At 40.3% G+C, this 24,965-nt stretch overlaps 1 protein-coding gene across 5 annotated transcripts in view; it reads right to left on the bottom strand.

Annotated features, from left to right (window-relative positions):
- Positions 1-24,965, bottom strand: part of HHAT (hedgehog acyltransferase) — a 158,750-nt gene that overhangs the window by 3,118 nt on the left and 130,667 nt on the right. The window lies entirely within an intron of this gene.

The following is a 24,965-nucleotide window of genomic DNA, read 5'->3' as shown; positions in this document are numbered from 1 at the left end:
GCCAAAAGGTCTATTGCTTTGCAGTGGACTTATAGATCACTTGAAAAATCCATAGCTGTAGACTCCAGAATCAGGTAAATGATTTTGCTTTTCTTTATACCTTTCTGAGCACTTCTGTTCCCTTCCTCCATCCTCCTTCTCCTGTTAGAATTTATGAAGTTTACAGTTTATAGGTTGAAAGTCCCAGCACTAAGGCCTGATGTTGCTCAGTGTGTTTTATTTGGGAGAAGGGGCAGGGAGGAAGGTATTTGAGGGTCTTTTTGGTGGCTTTTTTATTGCTCTTGTTGATATCTGAATTTGTCTTCTGTCTTCAGTGCTCACTCCTGGGGAACACTCTGGTCAGAAGGAACCCACTGGTAGAAATGAGATTCCCCATGGGCCTGGAGAAGGGATGGACAGAAAATGTAATCTCTCCTCAACACAATACTCCATGAAGAGCTCTTTCTGAAAATACATTTACAAGGTATTTTGCTGGCTGGCTTTGTGCAGACTCCAAGCTGATGGCAGTCTGGAGTCTGTTTAATTGTGCTACAGTACAGCTGAGCCTTAGCTTCATACCCAGCCCTCAGCAGGGCTCGTGCCTTACACTCAGTCTTGCACTAACACAAAAATATACTTTTAAATTATTTGTTCCACAAAACAAAATTGCTGAGATATCTCCAGTGAGATTTTTAACACTAATATATTCTGTTTCTTTCTTCAGTGAAATTAAGCTATTGTAGATGGGGTTTCACCTTCAGTAGCAAGCTAAAGTCCAGCTGTGCTTTTGTCTCTGATAAAATTGCACGAAATATGTCAACAGAGGTAATAAAAACATACCTCTTCTGGCAGCAATATTGTGGTGGCTGTGGTGCAGAGACAGAGGCAGAACATTAAAAAACACACTGAGTCTGGAACATTTAAGGGCATTTTTTTGAAACCTTCCTAGATACATATTTTGGATTTTTAAATACTTAAAGCTCTGCCACACAGAAAATGTGCCAACAGTAGTCTTTACTCTGACTTGCTTGTTATTCCCACCCAATGCATAGGAGATCTAGTCCAAATATACAGTTATGGACTGGAAATCTCTTCTAGATGCCTTAGACTTATGATAAGATTCCTCTGTAGTGCCCACTGCCTGGGTTCATGGAGTTCTCATGCTGCTAAAATCAGGTTTGTGGCAATCCTCTCCTGTACAGTAAGAGGTGTCAGGGGTTGCACTTGGCAATTATCTCCCGATCTAATTAAGATTAAAGGGAAGGGGGAAGACAAAGTGACGCACTACAGGCGAGGGAAAAAGGGAACTTTTAAAATTTAATTTTGCCACTGCTTTTCTAGGAGGAACTGCACAGATTCCAAAATATTTCTTGCTGCGTGGGCAGGAGGTAGCCAGCTTCAAGAAAGAGTGAGAGAAGGCACCTCTGCCTTGCTGGCACTTTCTTGCCATTCAGGAAACCACATGCAATGCTGCTGGGCATGGGGAAAGGCATGTGGTGCTTCTGCTGTAAGTGAGCTAAGCAAAAGCATCATGTTCTGCTCCTACACAATCTTGGTCTCCAGAAGGTGATGTTGTAAGAAACACCAGCAGTTTGTGTGCCAGTCCAGCAAGGGGACAATTTCAAGTTCTCCCTAGCATGTAAAAGACCTGTGTGCCATCCTTGTATCTGACCTCTGTAATCACCAGCAGCATGAGCTGCTCTCTTGTAGGATATTTTCACAGGAACCTCTCCTTGCTTAAACAGTGTCCCCTTGTAAACCCAAGCAACCAAGCCAAAGTCAGAATCAGTCATCTCTTTGAAAAGCTTGACTTTGGGAGAGAACATCTTACTCTGACTTTTATTTGGAAACACCTAAGTGGCCATGAGAATAAGCAGTCATAAAAATTTATCCAAAAGAAAGGCTCATGACACTGAAGCAGCTCTGCTGTAAAGGGGAATTAAGCAGACACAACTTTGGGGAGGAAGAAAAGCTGGCATCAATTTGTGAATTAAAGCAGAATAAAAGCCAAAGCAAACCAACACTTGAGGCCAAAACATCTCTTAGAAGCAACTACTAGTGTCCCTAAAAGATCAGCAAATGTGCCACATTTTCAGGAAAAATAATATTCAAAATGAAAGATCAGATGAAAGAAACCTATTATCAAGACCAACATTTGAAGGAGAGGATAAACTCTGGATTTTTAAATTTTAATTTCGTATCTCTTTGTCACTTTCAGCTGGACTGCTGCTGACCATTGTAGTAGACCATGTCCAACAGCATATATTACAAGCACTGTGCAGTCTGGTACCAAAATACTTTTTAGGAAACCCTGTATCTTTTCAGCTGTGCTAACACTGACAGAATCATTTTGGCTAGGAAAGACATTTAAGGTCATCAAGTCCAACCTAGCACGCTCCCACGTCTACCACTATCCCACGTGTGTACAGTCCATTTATTTCACAGTGTGTGGAGAGATGGGGTTGACTACTAAAAGGAAAGTGTGGTGAAGTATTGATGTGAGTTTACGAGTAAGAGAGAGCATTGAGGAGGGAAACAAATAAAGGGTTTCAGCCAGGCAGCCACAGCTTCGTTACGGTGCTCTTTCACCACTCTATCTTCTGGCTGTATTTCCAACAGGAAAAGAAGAGAAAGACAGCAGTAAAATCCAGAGAAGCACTACAAATCCATAGCAGCTGCTTGTATTGTTGCAATGGAACATATTATTGAAGAGCATCAAATAGCATAATGAAGAGTTGTGGGTGTGGAAGTTTTTAAAATTTTGTCTACTTTGGTGAAAACAACTTACAGAATCATACAATCATTTTGGTTAGAAAAGACCTTCAAGACTGTTGAATCCAACCATCAACCTAGGACTGCAAAGTCCACCACTAAACCATGTCCCTAAGCACCATGTCTACAGAGCTTTTAAATACCTCCTGGGATGGTGACTCAACCACTTCCTTGGGCAGCCTGTTCCAGTGCCTGACAGCCCTTTCAGTGAAGGAATTTTTCCTAATACCCAATTTAACCCCCCCTGGAGGTTCAACATGCACATGTGGGACTGGATGACTTCAAAGCACATTAGAGGTGATCCAACTATTTTTACCCAAAGTTGTATCAGGTTTTCCAGCTGCTCCAGACACAGCCATGATACCCACAGCCCTACTGCTGGGTCTGAGTAGCACAGCATTAGGCAGTATGTGCTGTGTTTGCACAGCGAAGCAAAACCCTAACATTCACTGTATTTTTGTTTTCACAGATACTGTACATCTTCCAAATCACCAAGCTCAGTGTTTCAATTAAAGAAGAAATGGAAGGGACTTTTCTCTTTCTCCTGGAGTTCATTCCTCTTCTGAAGGTACTAAAGCAAAGTATGGAAGAAATGACAATCTTAAGTTCTTCATTTTAAAAGTTATTCCTGAAGGATATTCCTTTCCTTATAATAGATCCTTCCAAATACATCATTCATATAATAAATATTCAATCACCTGTTATAGAAAGGCATTTCCTACAAACTCTTCTGAAGTGCCTTTAGATGCTAACTCCTTCCTACCTGCCTCCCTTTATACACTTGAAACTAACCCAGACACAAAACTGGGTATTTTCAATTACCATGCAAAGAAAAAGAACCAAGCACAGCCTTCATTTTCTTGTTTAAATTATTTTACTGTTCCTTAAATAAAGCCAAACATTTAAGAACTCTCAATGAAACTGGAACCTATAAAAATAAAAAGCTCCGTTCTCAGATGTGAAGAAAACAAGCCAGAAGAAATTATGGAAGTATTTGACCTATTCAGAATGCAGTAATTAGCTTTCATACTTCTATCTCTCTCCTGCTCTCCTTTCTTTCCCCTCTCTTCTTTATTCAGTTCTTAATTGAATTCTGTCATTGCCTCAGATTACTGGACTCACACATAGCAAGCTATGGAGCAGTTTATTAGTGCTTGGCAGCTTTTCCCTAAGCACCTCTATGTTACAGCTCATCCTAAGAGCAAAATTTAGAGATGGGAAGATACAAGCAGAGCTGGTAGGGAGCTGGAAAAACCTCTCATACATGCTGAATCTCTGCAAAAAAGTAAACTCACTATAATATCCTACTGGGCCAAAAAGCAGAGAAAAAGAACCATGTAAAATACTAGATGAAGAAAAATATTTCCCTTTTTGTGTGCCTGCAACATATCTAAATGATTTGCTATAACAGAGGTAGTACAACATATTAAATTGACTGAAAATTTATTAATTTATCAAAATCAACGAGGTGCCCCACATCCTGGTCACATCTGCCCCATCTGCACTGATCTCTGCATGCTCTGCTTCAGCTGACCAGATTTGGCAGTGACCTAAACCTGATCTAAAGAATTTTTCCACAGTGTATCCTCCCACTGCTCTACAACTTCTCTGTACCCCCTAGAGAATTTGACTAGAGATGCAGGCTTTCACCAGTTCTCTTGACCAGTGCTATTAAAGCACTTTTTCTTCTGTGTGCATCCAGTATTGTAGAAAAAACTTAGGGCAGGAAAGCAGTCTCATTATTTCAATTCTGAATCTCCTGTGTTGGTAACCAAAGTTTTTTCTAATTATTTTTTTTTAATAATCCACATTTGAGGCTAGGCCCTTAAAAATACAAGTATGTGCCCTACTTGCTGTAGATACTCCTCTTAAAATCCAGCAGAATACTTAATACTTGAAATCCTAGCCTAAAGGCTTCCAGTTTCTGGGGTCAAAATGTAAAATGGAGAGTCTTCTAATTTGTATTATCCAAGTGCTTAAATTCAACTGTGGTGCTTTTCTAAATTAATGGCTAGCTTAAGCATTACTGACTGTGACAGTCTGTATCCTTGTGTAGGCACTTTTATTAATAAGCATTTTATTTTTGCATACTTCCCACTGACACATAAACTTCTGCTGCTAACAAACAGGCCTGGAGAAAAGAGCTGATGCAGAGAATTTCACTCCCATTTAACGTGCTTCTTGGCTGCTGAGTGGGAGCTCTCAAACCAGGGATATCAAAATCAGCTCCAGCTGTTCCTTCAGGGATAACTGCAAGGCTGGTGAGGTAAGATGCAGCACAAAAAGGATAATGAATTCAGTTGCTAAAGAACAGATATGGCAAGCAAAGCCCTAACCTGAGCCATGGCAGGGTTTTTTGTTGCTACTTTTGGCCTCTGCATTGCCCATGCAGAGAAAGACAGGCAATAAATTCTGCCAGCAAACACACAGCCCTCAAAGTCCAGCTGGGCATCTCCATCCTCCCATCCCATAGAGAGCAGCACACAGATTCACGGGGTGTGTATATTCCAGATGCCACCTCATCCCATTACCAGCCCCCAGCAAACAGCTCCCACATCTTTCCCCTTCATCCACTGCGTAGCCTGGGAGGAGAGCAGCTCAGCCTGGGAGATTCCAGGCTGACCTTACTTATTGCTGTAGATTTCCAGGTGCTGAAGGTACTTAAATGTCTAGTGTGGGTAAGGTCCAAATATTCAGAAAAAAGTATTACTGTACAACAGAAGGTATTTCAAAGGAAAATGCTGCAAAGCTAACTCAAAAGCTGTCACATGCAGAATCTGGAAACAAGACTAAAAAGGGCAAAATCCTTAGCTGCCAGGTCTAGACCTGAACTTCAGCCAGGTACACTGGCAGTAACCCCAAAAGCTTCCTCTTCAGTGGACATGAAGGAGTTTCCAAATAAAGACATTAACAAATGTGTAACATAGTAGTCTGCATCCATGAATTTTAAATTATACCTTCCTGTAGAATGCATACATCTGTGGTTTATTGAGGAGTACTTATCACTGCTGAGGAAAACTGAGAAAATGGATAGATAACAGTCCAAGATCATCATCCTCCAGTGCGGGATGACTGCAGATCCAGACTACCGAGAGCAGAAAGTTCTGGTCTCTTAGTGTTTTCATAAAACAAACAGGTTTTATTTAGCAGACAGAGGTCACAAAAGTTGTGGCTTTTCTGTGTTCTTACTGTGGATGGAACCACATTTTACCATACCTAAAATAATTTTATTTTTATGCTTGATAGCACTGAAGAAAGTTGTGTGGTGACAAGGACTTTCTTAAATAGCAAGAAATCAATTCAGCCTACGTCAGTGCTAAGGATGCTGAACATACTTTTTCCTGTTGATTAGATAAGCTGCAAATAAACAATTTCAGAGGTAGAGCACAAAAGATTGGCTTATCCTACAGCTTTTGTATAGCACCCCTCAATGCAATTCCATGATGATTCCGAAATAATTTGTATTGCATTAAATATGTACATGAAAGAAAAAAAAAACCCCATCAACCTACTCTGTGGATGCAAGTATCAATATAGGATAAACCTGCATGGATTCTCCCTTCTGTCTTTGGAGCCAGTACCTCATTTATTGATACATAACCATGACACTAGCAGCTCTCCAGATGCTGTACTATGTAGCTCAGAAGCATTATTTCCCCATCATGGATGATGCTGGCAACTCCATTCTGTATTTCTTGAGGGTTTTTTGTGGTATTATCTGAGCAGAATTATACCTTAAGTTTTTTTGTTTGGTTGGTTTTTTTTAAGTCTGAACAGTGTATAAATCACTGAAGATTCATCGGCGTTATGCCTTCTGCTTCATGTTTTGAAATAAACCCTCTCTTGTTTTTTTCCACAGAGCTAGTCAGTCAAAAAAAGCCTGAGATTTTAGACAGTAATCCTAGCTTCATACGTATTGAGTTGACTCTAGAGTAATTCAAGTAAAACAAGAACTATATTTGTGCTACTGCTGTATTTGAATTTATAGTAAGGAAGACTGTTCAGAAATGCCTGGCAGAATCTTTTTGCCACATCTGCTAATAGGAAAGGAAAAGAAAACCAAATGGCTTCAGTTTTCAGATGAAGAAGGTGTGAATCTGTCCATCAGCAGCAACCTTCCTTCTCCTTCCAGGAGAAGGTCTTTATTTGCAAGCTACACACAGCTAATGTGAAATCAAAGCCCAGAGAATTGGAAATCTCAATGTTTGTTCATTTATTTTTAGAACAAAGACAAAAGCTTTCAAAAGCATTACTGCAAATAAAGATGCATCTTCACCTGGAAGCAAGGCAAAAGAGCTCCTCTAAGTGTTACACAAAGAAAATACTTTAGAGTAATATATCTGGCTTGGCATGCATAAGGACAGCACTGTCCTTATCATTAAATGTCTGTTCAGGTACTCCCAGAGCAACCTTCTTAAACATGGTATGAACAATTATGGCAAGATAAGACTTGCACAGATTTTGGGGCATTTGTAATTGGCAGTTGTAGTTATTTGCTGGGAGTGTTATAAGCAATAATCAAACCATCAGAACCATGGGATTCTTTTCATTACAGCTGCAAAATGAAACAGGAAGAAAAGAGCTAAGTCCTCGGAAGAGCAGGAATGACCTAAAGGCAGAGCTGGGAAGGATGCTGCTGCCTGGCAGAATCCTGAGGTAAGCATCTGTGTCTTGCTTAGCAGAGAGACACCGTGTTATATTTGGATGCTGAGCAGAAGGGTGAATTAACTTCCCTTACAACTGAGCTTGAATTTCAGGAAGATTTTTGTAACAATCTAGTTGGGATTCTTGGATTTAGGTTTGAATATCAGTCTTTCTGCATAAAACAAAACTCCTGTAGCCCTTCAGTGCTAGGGAGCTCTTGAGAACTCTAGGCTATATGCTCTCAAAAGCAGGGGATTTAAACCAAGGATTCAGACAGGTATCATGAATCACCAACAAGGAAACATTTGGGTAAAAAGGTGAAGTATTATAAATTATTTCCCCAACATGACTTCTGGTGAAGGTACCTAAGGTACAGTCATGAATGTAAGGTACTTAAATTAATATAAAATGATAAAGTTTTTAATGTGGAGAATTATTTAAGGATTAATTATTCACAGCTCCCTTTCTACCTGAAACATGCTTTTAATCTACAATTTTTCCTCGTCATCCTCAACAATGTTCCTAGACCACTGCAGCAATTCTGTGCCACTGTCTTGTCCCTTCACAGTGTTAAGAATAAGAAAAGAAGCAGACAGTGTGACAAATCCAACAACTATTTACAATCCTAGCAATAAACAAACTGTAACTTGTTATTACAGAGCTCTAGTACCTGAAATGCTCTGTGTAATGAAAATTATATTGCCTGTTAGAGCTTAATGCAGTAAGAGATGGGCTGAGAGCCCATCAGTAATTTACAGGAACACTGCACTCGGGATAATTGCTGTCTCAGTGTAAAGCTAACTCTACAAGTGAGGACACTGAACCCAGCTCTTGCTTAGCAGAAAACATCTTGAGGGTTGGAAGTGCACAGATCAGGTAACCAGGCAATCCTGCAATTGCTTATTGAGCTGAAGCAATTGATTTGGGACTAAAGCATTTTTAATGCTGCTGAATGAAGTTACTCCTCTTCCACTTGTGTCTTATTTACCCAGGGTCAAAAAAGGGCAGAGAAAAGGGCTGATGCTGAGTTAAGGCAGGCAGCCCTGGAAGGACAGTGGTGCCTGAAGGCAGTGATAAGCCAACAGAAAATGTTGACAATGAGTAAACTCCATCCCACTGGTGCCATATCACATGAAATGTAATTGTTGCATGCAAGGTATCAGTAGGAAAAGGGTCGACCTTAGCTGACCAGTTTGTGATAGAACAATTGTTAAATTTCTCACCTGCGCAAGCTAACCTGACCCTGCTGCAGACAATTTAGTCGTAGCAGCTGAATAGAAAAATTATTAGTAAAATAGTTCAATTACAGATAGACTGTGGATAAGAGGATAAGATTAATTTCATTCTTTTTTTTTTTTTTCTTTTTTTTTTTTTTTTTGAAAAAAGAGTCTGTGTTATATCACCATCAAGACCTTTGAAACAAAGAATAAAAAATCCAACTCAACAGTACTTGAGAGATATTAATATTTAATTGACTTCTGGGTCAAAATTAGACAATTTACTTGTATGTTCTCAGAAAACCCATTCTGGATTTCAAGTACATGTAGTGAGTTTGGGGAGGAAATGCCTTATTCCCAGCTTTCTGTGTGATTCAGAAGCGTGCTCACCACAACAGAGCCCTGAACACACAGATCTACCTATGGGTAATGTGTAAGCATGGAGTATATCTGAAGGGAAAGCTCACAAACCCTTTATCACCTCCACTGGAAAACACAGATTAAAAATACCTATTAGAAGTGTAAGGAGCTACATCAGCATGCAAAATCTGCCAGCATTGCCAAGTGCAGGGAAGGTTTCCTGAGCCCTGCTCCACATTTCTGGGATCTGGTCTCTGGTCAGTAAGCAGCCACACGAGTGGAGGAAGTTTAATCAGCACAAATCTGAGTGAATTACCTACCCTAACTGGAGCATGTCCAAAGAAGGGCCATGAGGATGAGGGCTGGAGCACTTCTCCTATGGAGACAGACTGAGAGAGTTGGGGTTATTCAGTATGGAGAGGAGAAGGTTCCAAGGAGGCCCTATTGCAGCCGTCCAGTATCTGAAGGGGGCTACAAGGAAGCTGGTGAGGGACTTTTAGGATGTCAGGTAGCGATAGGACTAAGGGGAATGGATTCAAACCAGAGGAGGGGAGATTGAGATTAGATGTTTGGAAGAAGTTCTTCACCATGAAGGTGGTGAGACACTGGAACAGGTTGCCCAGAGAGGTGGTGGATGCCCCATCCCTGGAAGTTTTTAAGGCCAGGCTGAGACAGGGCTCTGAGCAACCTGATCTAGCGGGAGGTGTCCCTGCCCCATGGCAGGGGGGTTGGAACTGGATGATCTTAAAGGTCTTTTCCAACCGTGAAAATTCTATGATTCTATGATACCTGTATAGAAAACGAAGATCAAAATGATTCTGTCAGCCCAAGCCCCTTCATCCATACGCTGAGGGTAACCACACATCTTCACCTGGTAGGTGCCTTAGAGAAATGCACATGGAAAGATCTACATGTTGCTGTAACAGCCTGGATGCTCTCCTTGCTTTTCTGTTACAAGGCAGCCTCATGAACAGATGGTGAATGGGATCACTCACAATGTTGCTCTCAGGTAAGATGTCTGCACTGGTACAGCAAAGCACATACAGGAACAACTGCAAAAAGATTTTCTAAAAAGATTTTCTAAAAAAGCCACCTTTTATATAAATACACACACATACACCTTTAATACCATATACCCATTTCCAGAAGAAGAAAAGCCCTCACACCACGACCTTCTTTACATCACATCAAACTATAACAAGTAAAGCAGTATTACTGTGCCTTGCCAGGTAGTGCCTATATTTAAACTCTTATTTAACCAAGTGCAGCTTAGTGCAATGTGATACAATCTTTCCATGCTCTTCCCTGGCACACTAAAACTAGCAAGGAGCATGATCTGATGGAAGGCTGTTATACCCTCTGTCCCACCTGTCCTCTGATGTTCGATGTAATAAAAGTTGAGCTACAAATCTTTAGGAAGACTGCTCACTGCTAATATACACACCGTGCTCAAAAGCAACGTGCTCATACACCTCTCCAGAGGAAACCAGTGACCCATTTATATACATCAGCTCTTTAGTTTTCAACTAGTTTCTTGTCTCCTCGCCCAGGTTTGCAATAAAGTGACGCTTCAGTGATTCACAGCCCTAATTCTGTTTCCTATTGATGTAAGTCAGGCACAGACTGACTGCGGTCAACTTTCCAGCCCCAGATTAGGCACCACAGCATGAGCCCTGAGGGCAGCAAGGAATGGATTTGCTCATCTCCCTCACCAGAAGATGGCTGGGGCCTATGATGATGTCAGGGACACAAAAGCACTGGCAGACTCTCATTGCCCTGACCAGGCTCAGCAGGGACCTCCACGTTGCCCCTGCATTGCACACTCTGCCTGTGATTTGAATTCCCAGCTCTATCTTGGCCCTGCCCCATCATCACAGACTTGCCCAACCCTGTCTGTCCCCTTGCCTGACCCTGGCTGACTGTTGGAGCAGTTTTGGAAAAAAATGGACATGTGAGCAATGCTGACTGCTTAGCATTAGCCAGAGTGAGCTAAGGGCCTTGAGGCCCAGCTGCAAGGTTATTAAAAGACCAGCTCTGGGCAAAAGATAAGGAGGTTGGCAGCAGAAAAGAAGAATAACAGGATGGGAAAGCATAGACAGTGCATAAACAGTTGTATTTAACCAGTTAGATAGTGCCCTGTGGCATATGAAGAATGTGCTGTACCAATCAGCAATATGCTTATATTATGTTATCAGCCTGACTGTGTATAAAAGGGCTACTGCTGCTCTCAATAAACGACAATACTTTGATTATATTAATCTGTGTTTTGTCCACTGATCTCCCACAGTGTCCACTGACTCCAGTGGGCTGCCTCTGCCCCATGTTGGTGAGGGCAAGGTCCTTCCAGGCTTGATGCCTCCCTTCTCCCCCTTCCTGGTGGGGAAGACTTGATGGCTTCAGCCGCAGACACCGTGACTGCTCCTTGTGCTAATTTCACGTCTCATGGGAGAGAAATATAATGAGAACTGGCTATGAAGCAGTCATTTCCATTTGTAAATGGGACAGCACAAAGGAAGAAATGAGAACACATTTCCATATGTACAGTGCCTGCTAAACAATCTCTCTGAAATCTCTCTGAAAACCTCTCTACAGTATGCATGGTGCATGATGCTTTTCTTCATCGAATCAACCACAAAACTAAAATACTTAATTAATCTAGGCACCATCACATCAGCTCAGAGGACCAGATCTGGATCTGATTTGTTTTGAGATCACAGTTCACATGCAACGGTGTGACTACACAGATTAATGAGATTAAATATAACTTGGGGCTAATTAATGAATGCTGCATCTCAAGGAAGCCCAGACTGCAATCAAATATCTTTGTTTGCAATCACTACATGTCAAAACAATGCATTCTTACATCCATATTTTGAAACTAAAACACCAAGGTGGAGAAGTAACCCACCTGAAAATGAGTGTGTTGGTTACAGAGGGCTGGCAGGGCTCAGGGAAAGCTGGTGGTGAAGCAGGATGGAGGAGTGGGCTTGCAGAGCAACACAAAGCGTGGCCACGTGGGCACAGAAGGTGCTGGATGGGCATGTGGTGGGAAGAACAAGAGATGTGGAACAGCTCTCCAGATGACAGATCAAAGGTCCTGTTTCTCTGTTAGCACCATTCCTGATGACACTCTTACGGTCAATAAATGAACCAGTGCTAATCAGGCTATGCAGCTACATTTTTTGCCATGGTGTTAGAAATGTGAAAAAGGTGTATTTTAAAATGTGAGGTAAACACAGTATCTTACTAGATATGATCCACTTTGCTGGGTGTGCTAAGACGACAGAGAGAAAGCTAACCATGGAAAACAAGCTACCCAGCAAGGGTAGCTCTGATTTTGTAAGGAATGCAGTAAAAACATATGTGGGGTTAATTGGACTGGGAGTGGCTTCATTTTAGTTGGGACTGCCAAAGCTAGAGATTAAAAAACCCTTGGTTAACGCATATTGCCAAATGAAGATGTCCATAATTTCCACTGACTAGATGAAAAAGATCCAAAAGATCACCAGTGGGGGTTAGGGGGTGGGAGATGGGGAATATGACTTGCCCTGCTCAAATAGGCTGTTTTTCTTTTGAAGGCAGTATTACTCCTGACCTAGACAAGAAGACAAGTTCTCATTTATTTGGTAATAATTAGGATACCTAATAGAGAGGATAGAGGGTTCATCTTCTTCCCTTCCTCTTTAATTTCAGTTAGATCTTCTATTGGTTCTACATTAATTATTACTAAACATCGTTTCCTCATGCTGAACTATATATTCTGGATGACATGGAAGAACTAACCTAAAATTTATGTATGGGCACTTAATGCAGCTGATTTTTTGCCCAGGAAACAGTAACCATTTAATTTATTGGTTCTTTACTTGGAAATCTTAAAGGCACAATCTGGTCTCAAATATCACCTTACCCATTTATTTGGAAAAAACCACTTTTGAATGGATATGCACATATCCAGCATAGACTTTTAAACATCAGAATTTCTGACAAGTGTCAGCATCCTTCATGTCTACTCATTCTGTATTTATGTGGGCCGAGGCTGTTCAGAAGACCCTCTATTTCCCCTTCAAATAATTATTTTGCACTGGGATTTCTGTCCAACTTTATTGCAGATCTTCAAGATAACTATGGATAAAAGACCTTCAGTCCTTCAGTGTTTCAGTAAGTGGTGGACTCAAGTGAAGAGCTCAGCTGCAAAAAAGCTTGATTAAATACGAGAAGTTTACTATTTGGCAGAATCCTTCAGACATTCATAAAAGGAAAAGTCAAAGAGAGTATTTATGTTTTATGTTTTGATCATAAATTATGCTTAAGTCTTTGACTTGCATCTTGATGACTTTTAAATTGTATTTGAATACATTTCAATTACCCTGGCAGATGGACTAAGGTCATTACCAATATACTAACATCTCTACCTTCTCTTTTGCTGAAGCACCTGTGTCTTCTATGGCTTTAGCATAATAAATGATGTTTTATTCTTCAGAGGGTGATGTAGCTTAATTTATTTTCAATCCTAACCCAAACTGCAGCAGATGTTGTAACTGTTGGGTGAATACCTGAGAGGCTGCAGTGAGGCTCCATTTCCACTTGCTATTGGAGGCCTCAAACCACAATAAATAAAAACACAGATGACAGAAGCAGAAGGTGACTCAAACGCATTTGCATCACTTTAGGCAAAGACTGACAAATAAAGACCAAAGAATTAAAGTGATCAAGTGAATCTCTAGTAAGATGGAAGAAATGTCAGAGGGAAACCGTGACAGAGGAAGAATGGGAAACAAGAGTCAAGACTCACAGATTTGAGCAAATCAACTCCTCACTGAAAAAGAAGCCATAAGTGGTTTCCTCAATTCATCAATACTGATCTAAAAGTTGAGTTAGAACCCAGGCAAAGATGGGCATTGTACACTCTATGAGACAATAAACTGTCCTAATCAAGTATGTTATGAGAGTGGAAAGCACTCAAGTGCCCTTGTTACACAAAACTTGCTTTTTAGAAAAAACAAGAGGAAGAAAGATTCAGTCACAGTGTTTTGGTTTTGGGTTGTTGTGGGTTTTTTTTCCAAATCTAAGGTTATTTCTAGTCTTACAAGTGAAAGCAAACAAAGCTTGTATGTCAACATAAAGTTCCCTTGGTGCTGCTGAGCATGCATCAGCTGGGACACCACCTCACTCGACTTGCCTTGGACCTTTGGTGCTCTCGTGTATCCAGTACATACAGGAAGAGCACTAAAGATCATTTGGCAAAAGACATCAAAAGAATCATCAATCTGCATATTGTGGTTACTACTAACTAGGGTGGCAATTAACTGGTAAAAATATGTCCAGGCTTTTGAGCCTTCTTTCAGAGCTAAACATTTCTGCCCCTGTACTCTGCGCTGGTGAGGCCACACCTTGAGTACTGTGTCCAGTTCTGGGCCCCTCAGTTCAGGAAGGATATCAAGGTCCTGGAGCAGGTCCAAAGGAGGGCAACCAGGCTGGTGAAGGGACTCGAGCACAGATCCTATGAGGAAAGGCTGAGGGAGCTGGGGCTGTTCAGCCTGGAGAAGAGGAGGCTCAGGGGAGACCTCATCACTCTCTACAACTCCCTGAAAGGAGGGTGTAGCCAGGTGGGGGTTGGTCTCTTTTCCCAGGCAACTCTCAGCAAGACAAGAGGGCACGGTCTCAAGTTGTGCCAGGGGAGGTTTAGGTTGGACATTAGAAAGAATTTCTTTACTGAGAGGGTGATCAAGCATTGGAATGGGCTGCCCCAGGAAGTGGTGGATTTTCTGTCCCTGGAGATATTTAAAAAGAGACTGGATGTGGCACTCAGTGCCATGGTCTGGTAACTGCAGCAGTAGTGGATCAAGGGTTGGACTTGATGATCTCTGAGATCCCTTCCAACCCAGCCAATTCTATGATTCTATGATTCTATGATTTCAAGTTGTTTCAGAGTGAGGACTTAAGTTAGCCTGCGGTGAAGAACTGTAGGCTTGGTACAGGTTGATCAGCAGCTTAATTATAGCTGTAATCTTACTAATGCTGAAAAACTTTATAGTCTTCCCTCCTGGAGATATAAGTGGACTTCATCTTGTACCTCAATCAAGCACAAAAGAACATTAAATAGAAGTGATGTCAGTGGCCAACTTCCTTAATGAAGGCAGCAGTAAATAAAGCTGAATTGCAGTACTGATGAAAGTACTCCTGCAGAACTTATATGATGATAGAAATACTCTGTAAAAAGTGATGAGTAAATGTTAAAATTTTCTAACAAAATAACCCCTATCTTTGATTAATGGAGATCTAATCAGACTATACATTAATTCTGAATCATCTACAAAGTGTCATGGAAGTAATTTGTGCCATCTTTCAAAACCAGCAGAAACTTGGCAAAGTACTACATGTAAAAAAGGGCATTGATGTAATTAACTTCAGTTAATTTAATGTAACACCATAGACAGTGTGAAGATACAGAAAGTACAAAGAAAGACAAAAAAATCCCACAACCAGCTCGTATTTTTTCACAATTGTGCTGAAAATTCATCATTTTAAGATGTGACATCTGAGTATGCCATGGGTTTTCTTTGGGTTTTTTTGTTGGTTTTTTTTTCACTTTGTTAGTGGCCACGTTCATATTAGCACCTGCATATCACGTTATAGCAACAGTACCTATTACATTTACTGGGGTAACAATTCTACTGGACTAGGGGGTCCATGTCTTAAGACATGCTCCATGCTCCATGACTTAAGAGAGTAGTTACATAATTTTCTTATACTGTGGTTTGCACACTCTTTTATAGCAGAATGGAAGAGAAAAGTCCTCTCCCTGATCCACAAGCTACATTTTGTTTCTATCCACTAACTGCCTAAAGTAAATCTGGCTTTCCCGTATGGCCTCACTGACAGAAATTAAACCAAATGCATCCTACAGATGCTTCCTGCTTGTTTTTAGAAGATTTTGATTCCCTAGGAGGAATCAAAACCAAAATCAAACCATCCAGAGGACATCTCACTACACCCCTTTACCTAGGCAGTGGGCAGTTAAGGCAAGGGCAGATTTCCAGCAGAAGAAAAAAAAGTACAAATAAAGATGAGAGCATCATAAGGGACCCCTAACCCATGCATGACAGACACACACCAAGACACACAATCCTGGAAGAACAAAGGGGAACAGGACAGAAAAACCCATATTCTCTACACAGTAAAAGCAGGTAAATGCTGACTCTTAGTCTCTCCTGCCCTCATCTCACAAACTTTTATCAGCAATAATGTTACTTGAAAAAGAAGCACAAGATAAATCTTGTGTATTTGAGTGTAACACAGGATCCAGCTTCACTGAGACACAGATCTGCAATGCTTATTGCAATGTAAAGAAGACAAATCCCTGTTGGTGAGTGATCATGAGTTTTTAAACAAGGACATGACCTTTCTGATCCTGACATAGGTCAACAAAATTGAGACATGTCTCGTTCATGTGGTGGAAAAATATGGTGGATTTTTCACTCGCTGCTGTCCCTAAAGACCTTCTTGTCAGCCCAAGAAGCACAGAGACCAACACACTGAAAGGATCACCTGTCTATTGCCATATTCTACAGTTCAGAAACATGATAACCTACTGCAACCTTAGTTGGTCAAGCTCCAACTTTCCTTGGTCAGCACAGATTCAAATGACCTTAGGACAAGATACCGTGCTCTCTCTCTTCAGGAGTGGCAACTGGAAACAATGCAGGGCTATAAGGGTAGGTGTTCTGGAACATTTTTGAGCAAATTTGTGCAAAATGTTACCAGTGCTACACAGATTTTACTTCAATAAAGACAAGTGCTATTGAAATTATTTTTTTTTAAATAAAGGGCATCATGATGTAAAATTTACATCTTATCCAGCAGGTCAGCTAACACAGCAATGTGCATCGAGCTCCATGACAGTGCCACCATCAGTCAACATCAGGCTCATGGGAAAGGATGCCTTAGGAACAAAAGGAAGACCTTTAACCCTGGCTGCTGTCATAGGGTCTGGGATTTTACAGTTCAGCATAAAGCACCGAGATAATATCGAATACCCTAGCAGAGCTATACATACCTCTTACAAATAAACTGTACACATCAGGTAACATTGTAATAAGGTCGAATCCCTGTTCTACATAATTTTACTGGTAAAAGTTATATGAATATTCATGCCTCTACATGCTGCTTGGGTCCAGGGAAGAGTTTTACTGAACCAGTACAAAGCATGGATTGACTTGAGATGTCCTGTTGGTACAACCATCAGGTACCTCTATATTTACAAAGAGGACACAAAGGTGCCTTCTGCATGGGCATGGCTTCAATCACATGAATTATGGACAGAAATCCCTTCATAATTTTTCCCTCTTTGAAAAGTGGTCCTCCAAAGAAAGCCCAGACTGCAGACATTCTTTAGGAAGCTACTAGTCCTTGAGGAATTTGGCATCTTCAAGTTACTCTGCATCCCTCAGGGCTAACCTTTCCTACAGGCAGTGGACTGAGTTTGATGGCTGTGGCTCTGACTCTTACAAGAGCTATCCTCTGACCCTTACACCAAGAGAGAGCAATTAGTAAGTTCCCCCCAGGAAGCACAGTTCATTGTATGCTGCTGTCAAGTATAAAATAGCTCTTGGCTCCTTTTGATTTTTGATTTGTTTTGTGGCATGGCACAGAATAAAAGGCAACATGCACTGAAGTGTTCATGTGATAAAAGACACAATTTCCACTACACAAGCTGAAGCAGCTCGACAGCTGAAAACAGCTGCTTCCTGCACAGAATTGATGTGACAAAACTGGGACTCATTTTTTGACTCAGGCAATAGGTCTTCAGCCCAGTACAGAGCAGCAGAGCATCAAAAGCAGGCTGTGTAAAATTCAGCATGCAGCTTACCCCAGATTGGCTTCCTGGAAGATGGCCTCACTGCTGGGAGACAATTTCTTAAGAACAGCACCTAGATGATGTTTTCTAAGACTATGAAAGTGTATATGAAATAAACAATATATGTGTGTATATGAAAGAAACAATGCCTACCACAGTAGATGTAAGGCTTAATGTACCTGGGATAAGCTCCTACTAAAAATTTTATGTGACATAAGACTCAAATTTAAATACCATGGTCATTATAGAAAATGAGTTTACCTGAAAAAAAAAAGAAGACACGTTGAGTTCAAAAAAATCAGTAGGGCTTTTGCCATCAGCTTTAACAGACTGGATTGCCAGGGTGTGCTGCTCTTTGCTGTATGGTGATGATCACTCCCAGCAACTCAGGAAGAATTTAAAAGCACTCAATAATTTGGGGGACTTGGCTGCAAAGTAGATGAAAAAAACTCACCCTGGAAATACACTATTTGCTTGTGATTGCTATCAGAGGACTTCACATCTATGACCTCTCATAATCCCCCCCAACCCCCACACTATTGCCCACACTTTCCCATCTTGAGTATTAAAATGATCTATCTCTCTAGTAAAATAGTTGAAATAGAGGACAGGAATATATACAGAACTTTTTATCTACTTCAGTGAAAAAAGACACATTTTTTCCTACACATCTTCTTTTGAAATTGACAAATAACTGCCAGACTCCTATAAAGTGTTAGATTTTTCTACTCTCACTTTCTTGAAACGCATTTATAAAACAGAAGGTGACACTCGTGTCTGCTCTGAATCTTTAAATTCCACTCAAACAAACTTTGCTACAGTTCCTCTATCTATCCCGCATGATCATCCTGTGCACAAAAACTGTCCCACCTTTTCACCATCCCTGCTGTTCTCCAAAACCTGTCGAGCTCTGCTTCATGCTTTCTCATACTGGGGAAAAGCTGTAAGGATTACAGAGCTCAAGAGCAGCCTGAACAAAAATACCAGAGGGTTACTTGTACATGAGTAGTGTGGAATGTAAAAGAATTGATAAACACAGCAGCTTAGAGCAGAAGAAGGAAGTTCAAATGAAGTAACAAGCTGTAAAAGAAACAAGTTGTGGCAGGGATAGGAAGAAATGCAGGTGGAACTGTCTACAGAGCAGATGCCACAAGAGGAACAACAGTCTGAAAGGCAGGAACATACAGCAAAGATGTCATGTCAAAATCAGTGAGATAAATTGGTGCAAAAGAACACAATAGCAGATCAGAGAGAACAGAAGGGCAAATGCTACTTTCCATATTGTGCAGACAGAAGTCTGCAATGCTGACTCAGAGCTATGAAATAAATCCATATATGCTTGAGCCTTATGCTTATATGAGTTGCATTTATGAACTTGTTATGGTAAGCTCAAGAACTGCAAAAAAACCAACCTAGAGCTATTCAAATCTTCAAGCCAGATGCCACTTATGGAGCTTTTTGCAACTACTTCTAGCTCAGGTCATAGACAAGTTTGCATCTGTCAAGACGTGGGCACAGCATAGCTCTGTACTGTGGGAAAACAACATTCCTCAAGAATGGACAACGCTCCTGTTTGGTTTTTTCTGAAACATATTCTTTCAAAATCATATTGCTTCTCTGTTCTCATTTGGTACCTGGTTTTAACTCGAAGGTAGGAAAACTGCTTATAGTTACCTTGCAGCTCACCCCACCGGAGAGGTGAAAACCACAGTGTTTCTAACACTGGCAATGTCTTTCACGTGTTAAAAGGGAAAAAAACTCCAGGATGCCTAAGCAGAACTCACCAGTCACTGAGATGCATGAGAAGTAAGCCTCACCTTGCTGGCCATTTAGGTACCAACTCACCTGTACGTGGGGTTTTGCTTTAGTGAATGTGTTTCAGGCATTTGAGAAAATACCTTTCAGTTTGGAAAAATCTATCTGAAAGAATCCTCCAAGAACCAAAACCTGCAGCTTGTTTGCAATTGTCTTTATAGCTTGTATCAGTCACCAGTTAGGAAACAGAAGAAGAAAAGATCAGCCAGCCTTGAAAAAATAACCATGCACTCAACACTGTGAACCCAGCTTCCCTCTCATTGCATAAGCAAAACACACAACTCAGCTAAAAACATCAGAAGACCACAGTTACTTCTCCAGTATGCTCTTGGAATTTCCATTAGGAGTCTTTCTCCCCCCCTGATCTTTCCAATCTTTTTTCCACTTTAAAAGATATCTGGAGGTGGCAGGAACAATCACCATCAAACTATCCTAAATGAGCAGCTCCAGGCTTTCTAGGTTTTGCTGAACACAGAAATACATGAACACAAACAGCCCCAGGAACTAAGACAGAACTAAAAGATGGCTCTTCTGCAAAGAAAAAGGGCTTTGCAGAAAAGAACACAGAAATGTACAAAACAATCTTTATCCAAGATTGTAAATATTGCAATGGAATCATAGAATCATTAAGGTTGGAAAAGAACTCCGAGATCATCGAGTCCAACAATCAACCTAACACCATGGAACAGTCAACACAGAAACTCTATTTTCTGTCCTTGAGAAAAAATTATAATTTCTGTTAGTTTTATGAATTCAGGTATGCATTAGTTCAGCTCCCACCTTGGATGAACTCTGCTTGTCTGACACACAGCGTGCTGGTGCAGAGGAGTTCTTCTGATTCCACATTAGGAGAAATTTTCCTCTTCGTGCTTTTCCATGGTAAGTCCAGATTGTTCATCAGCCACCCACAGCTGATAGTCACCTTTCCAAAAACTCCTTTAACACTTAATTCTGCATTTTATACATCTAAGACAAGTCTGTACATCAGGACACCATGTGTGAAGAAGATAAAATGGAAAGCTTAACAAAAAACAGCTTCCCCCATGTCCATGAAAACTCTTATCCCAAATGATTCAAAACAATAATGCTTGGCACTTAAATAGAACTCTGACATCAAAGCACTTTACAGACCCCACGTACACTGCAATAAAAGACTTGAGGAATATAAAATGCTCCTCTGTCAAGACAACTATGTCAGTAATTCCTGTTTAAATAGGCCATGTCAGGAGACTTCCACCACCTTCCCTGAGGGCTTACTCCTAATCTCACAGATTTCCCCATAAAAATCTTTCAGAATCTTTAAATAATTAAGCAATTGCTGTATGTAAAACTTAGCATCACACAGACTTAGACAGAGCATCCAAGCAGATGAATGACCATGCTGGCACAGATAGATCTCTTGGCAGAGAGCAACCAGAGACTCATTGAAATTTGCTTCCATGGCAGAAGCAAGGGATCATAGAAAGGGAAAGAGGAGTTGCAGGCATAAGGTGTAATGCAGCAGAAGACTTAAATATAGCAGTGGAGTTTTAAATTGAAGGTAGGAAAAATGCTTATAGTTATCTTGCAGCTCACCCCACCAGAGTGATTTGAAAACCACAGAGTTTCTAACACTGGCAATGTCTTTCACATGTTAAAAAGGGAAAAAACTCCAGGATGCCTAAGCAGAACTCACCAGTCACTGAGATGCATGAGAAGTAAGCCTCACCTTGCTGGCCATTTAGGTACCAACTCACCTGTACGTGGGGTTTTGCTTTAGTGAATGTGTTTCAGGCATTTGAGAAAATACCTTTCAGCTTGGAAAAATCTATCTGAAAGAATCCTCCAAGAACACAAAGGAGGCAAAGTTCAGACTTAGGACCGGAGATGCCAATGGAGCAAAGCCAGTGGAAATGTGCATACACTGGTGTCACAATTTAATACTGGGCTGGCAATTAAATGACTGACGGAAGCTCTCTATTAATCCCTCTCCCCGACAGAGAAAGGAGAGAAAATAAGGAAAAGAGATTTACGGATTGGAAACTAAACTACAAAGCTTTAATCAAACAGTAATGATGAAAAAGGAGAAATTATTAAGTATATGCAGAAAACCAATACCATGTTCCTCCCCCCTTCTGCCCAATAACACTCAGGTCACCACCAAGGCTGCAGGGCAGGTCCTGGACAAGTCCCAGGTTGGGCTGCTGGAGTCAGTGGCAGTCAAGAGCTGGTAGCAGGAACACACAGATTTGGGATGGCAGGGATTGGGATCACAGGCAGAAGAATGGATGGAATCCTCCCAGGATACTGGCCATGGACAAAGAAGCGGGAAGGAAGAGGCTTGACCCGTGTGATCCCTAAAATTTATACCGAGTATGACACGTATGGGATGGAATCCTCTGTTTGGTCAATTTTGGTCATTTGTCTTGCCTGCTGCTCCCTAAAGGAGGGTTACAGGTGTGACACCTTAACTCCCTTTCTCTTTCAGGAGTGTAAGATGTTCCCCAGAACGCAGCAGTGGCCTTGGTTCTGCACACCAGTCTCCAGTTGTAACTGTGTGAGTGTTATCAGCTCTAGCAGCAGCCACTGAGAAACTTGCTGTTAATTTCAGCAAATGCAGCTACTTACAAGAGACTGAGCTGAAAGTAAAATACAAGAAAGAAAATTAATTCTATCCTGGCTCAAACCAGGACAACTGGTGGAAATGGTGTGGCACAGGGCAGGGTTGGACTTGGGAGCTGGGATGCAGCTGATAAAAGGAAAGATACCATCCAACACTCAAAGAAAATTATTTTTAGTAACTGCATCTGTGATTAGATTGAGATTAGGGAATTCATTTAAAATCAATTTTTAGCATGTAAATTACATTTTTACACATGCTGCTTTTTAAACAAATTTGTTTAAAATTTAATTAGAACCAATTATGACTTTCCTGAAAAGCTGAAAAATTTGTTATCTATTAAAATAAATTATGTAAGAAATACTGCATTGCTGAATCACACTATGTTACAAGATTATGACTTTTATGAATATAGAAATACAGTAAGAGCTGTAGCTATGGACATTAAAGTTTTAGAAATAATAGAGCAAATACCACCTGTTTATTCATTTTCTAGAAGGTGATAGGTGATATTTCTTAATACAGTTATGGAAGAGAAATGTACTATATAGCAGATTTAAAACTAATTATTAGGTTAATTAAATTGCCCAAGACATGAAAGGTAGCTCTCAGCACTTAGAAATTAAGAATGTTGCTTTAAAATACTTCAATTCAACACAGTAAAGACTATTTTCCTCAAAAAATACTGGATCTTCATAATCAGTGCTAATTGTCTATGTTTTTTTGACCAAATCCATATGATTTAAATGCTCTGCATGAAAGGCACAATGCTGGCTTGTGAGAAAACTTCAGCTAGAAACCTGAATTTTAGCATTTCATTTCCAAGAGCAGATTTCCTGTGTCAGACAGAAGGTCTGAAGCATATCTGGAAAATTCTGTTTATAATAAATGGATGCAACTGCTAGATATTACTGCAACTAGTCAACTGTGTGACTGGAATGTCAAACTTCATAGAATATTGGTAGTTAAAATTGCCTCACTGAACAGAAATTGTGTGGATTTTAAAGGATTATAAAAGGATAATTTATCCCAGCTGTTCTCATTCTCTTAAGTCACTTTTATTAACATATTTGCTGGAGGCAGTGTTGTCCTGATGCTTGATTTTCCCACTTTACAGCCACGTGTAATAGTAGAGCTCTTAATGAGTGGATATTGTTTATGTATGGCAGCAGTCAGTGTTATACAATTTTTCTCTTTTTTGTATATTAAATCACGAGGTTACTGGTCTTAAACTTGATTTTTAAACAAATACTTTATTGACGAATAGGCAGGCAACTAATTTCTGTCCTATTTAAGGAGCAATGTGGTGTGCTGATTGCTAGTTATTATGCACTTGTAATGTTAAGCTTTTGATTTAATTCATCTTTTTAAAGGGAGTTTCATTAATACCATTAGAAATGAACTCTGATCTTCATCACAAGTGCACACAGAAGGAAAAAATGGCAATACCCTGTGATGCTACACGCACTTGCACTTCCCCCCTCACACCATTCTCTAGATAAAACTGTGTTTTGCATTTCCAGCAGATAAAAAAAAATTGAAGAAGCTGAATCAAGAACTCAACTTTCCTCTCTTCTCTTACCAGCTTCTGAGAAAGCTCATTGCTATTTTTGTACAGAATAAGCCAGAGATGCTCTCCACTTCTTAAATGAAAAGTCCACCTGGTATTCATTACCTGGAATGAAATCTAATCACAAATAAAAGCTGAAAGAACAAAAATGAACTGCATTCTCATTCTCTCTGCCAGCTGAGTCTGAAACAGGTGAGCATGTGCCTGCACTGTTTCACCTCTTGGGTTGACAAATCACTTTTCCATCCCCAAATCAAATGCTGCATCTAATTTGCCATAACACCAAATTGACTCAAGTTTGTGCACACATATGCAAACACCTGCATGTGGAGAGTTTCTTTTAACCCTGAACAGACAGTTACACTCCATTATAAGAGAGTATTTAGCAATTTCACTGGTTTTAAAAAGTAATCCTGCAGAGTGAAACAGTCTTGCTCTTCCTTCTCTGATGAGTTAAGAAAATATGTTTTAAAGTGAGACCTGTAACAAATATATTGTGTGTATTCAGTACTATATTACAAAAAAACACATGCTCAAACACAAGGCAGCAAGGTGAAGTGGAAATGGGAGACAGGATAAAATAGCCCCCTCCTTCTCAGTTTAGATCTTCTGTTACATTAACCCCATTCATTACATATTCCAGGGGATTTTACTGGATGTCAGACCAAGAGAAATTACTTCAATTACTTTAATTAGCTTTCCTTCAAAACTACATATAAAAATGACAAATAGGAATGATGAAACTGATTTCCATATGCTTGCCTCTTTGTCTTCCATCAGCGTGGGTTTCTCACTGTTCTCTTTTCAGGGTTTTTTTGTTTGTTTTGTATTAGTTTTGGTTGTGTTTGTTTTTTAAATCATTATTTATTTTATTAAAACCGTGGCACAGAACAGACTGTTCTCAAAAGAACTGTTCTTGTGGGTCTCTCTGTCTCTGTCAAAGATATTGTATTCTGGTAAAACCAACAGATTAATTAGTGAACCAGCAATTAATTCTCCAACTATGGCTCTAGGTCACCTGCTGAAGAGTTGATGATTTAGTATATATCCATTTACTAGGGAGTATCTGCTTTTAACTGGGACACTTCTTATGACCAAAAAGCCCAAGATCAATCCAGAAAGACAATGATGAAGGCTTTTTGGTTTTTTACA

The sequence above is a fragment of the Heliangelus exortis genome, chromosome 3 (genome assembly GCF_036169615.1).
Source record: "Heliangelus exortis chromosome 3, bHelExo1.hap1, whole genome shotgun sequence".
Lineage (NCBI taxonomy): Eukaryota > Metazoa > Chordata > Aves > Apodiformes > Trochilidae > Heliangelus > Heliangelus exortis.
This window is presented reverse-complemented; position numbering and strand designations above follow the sequence as displayed.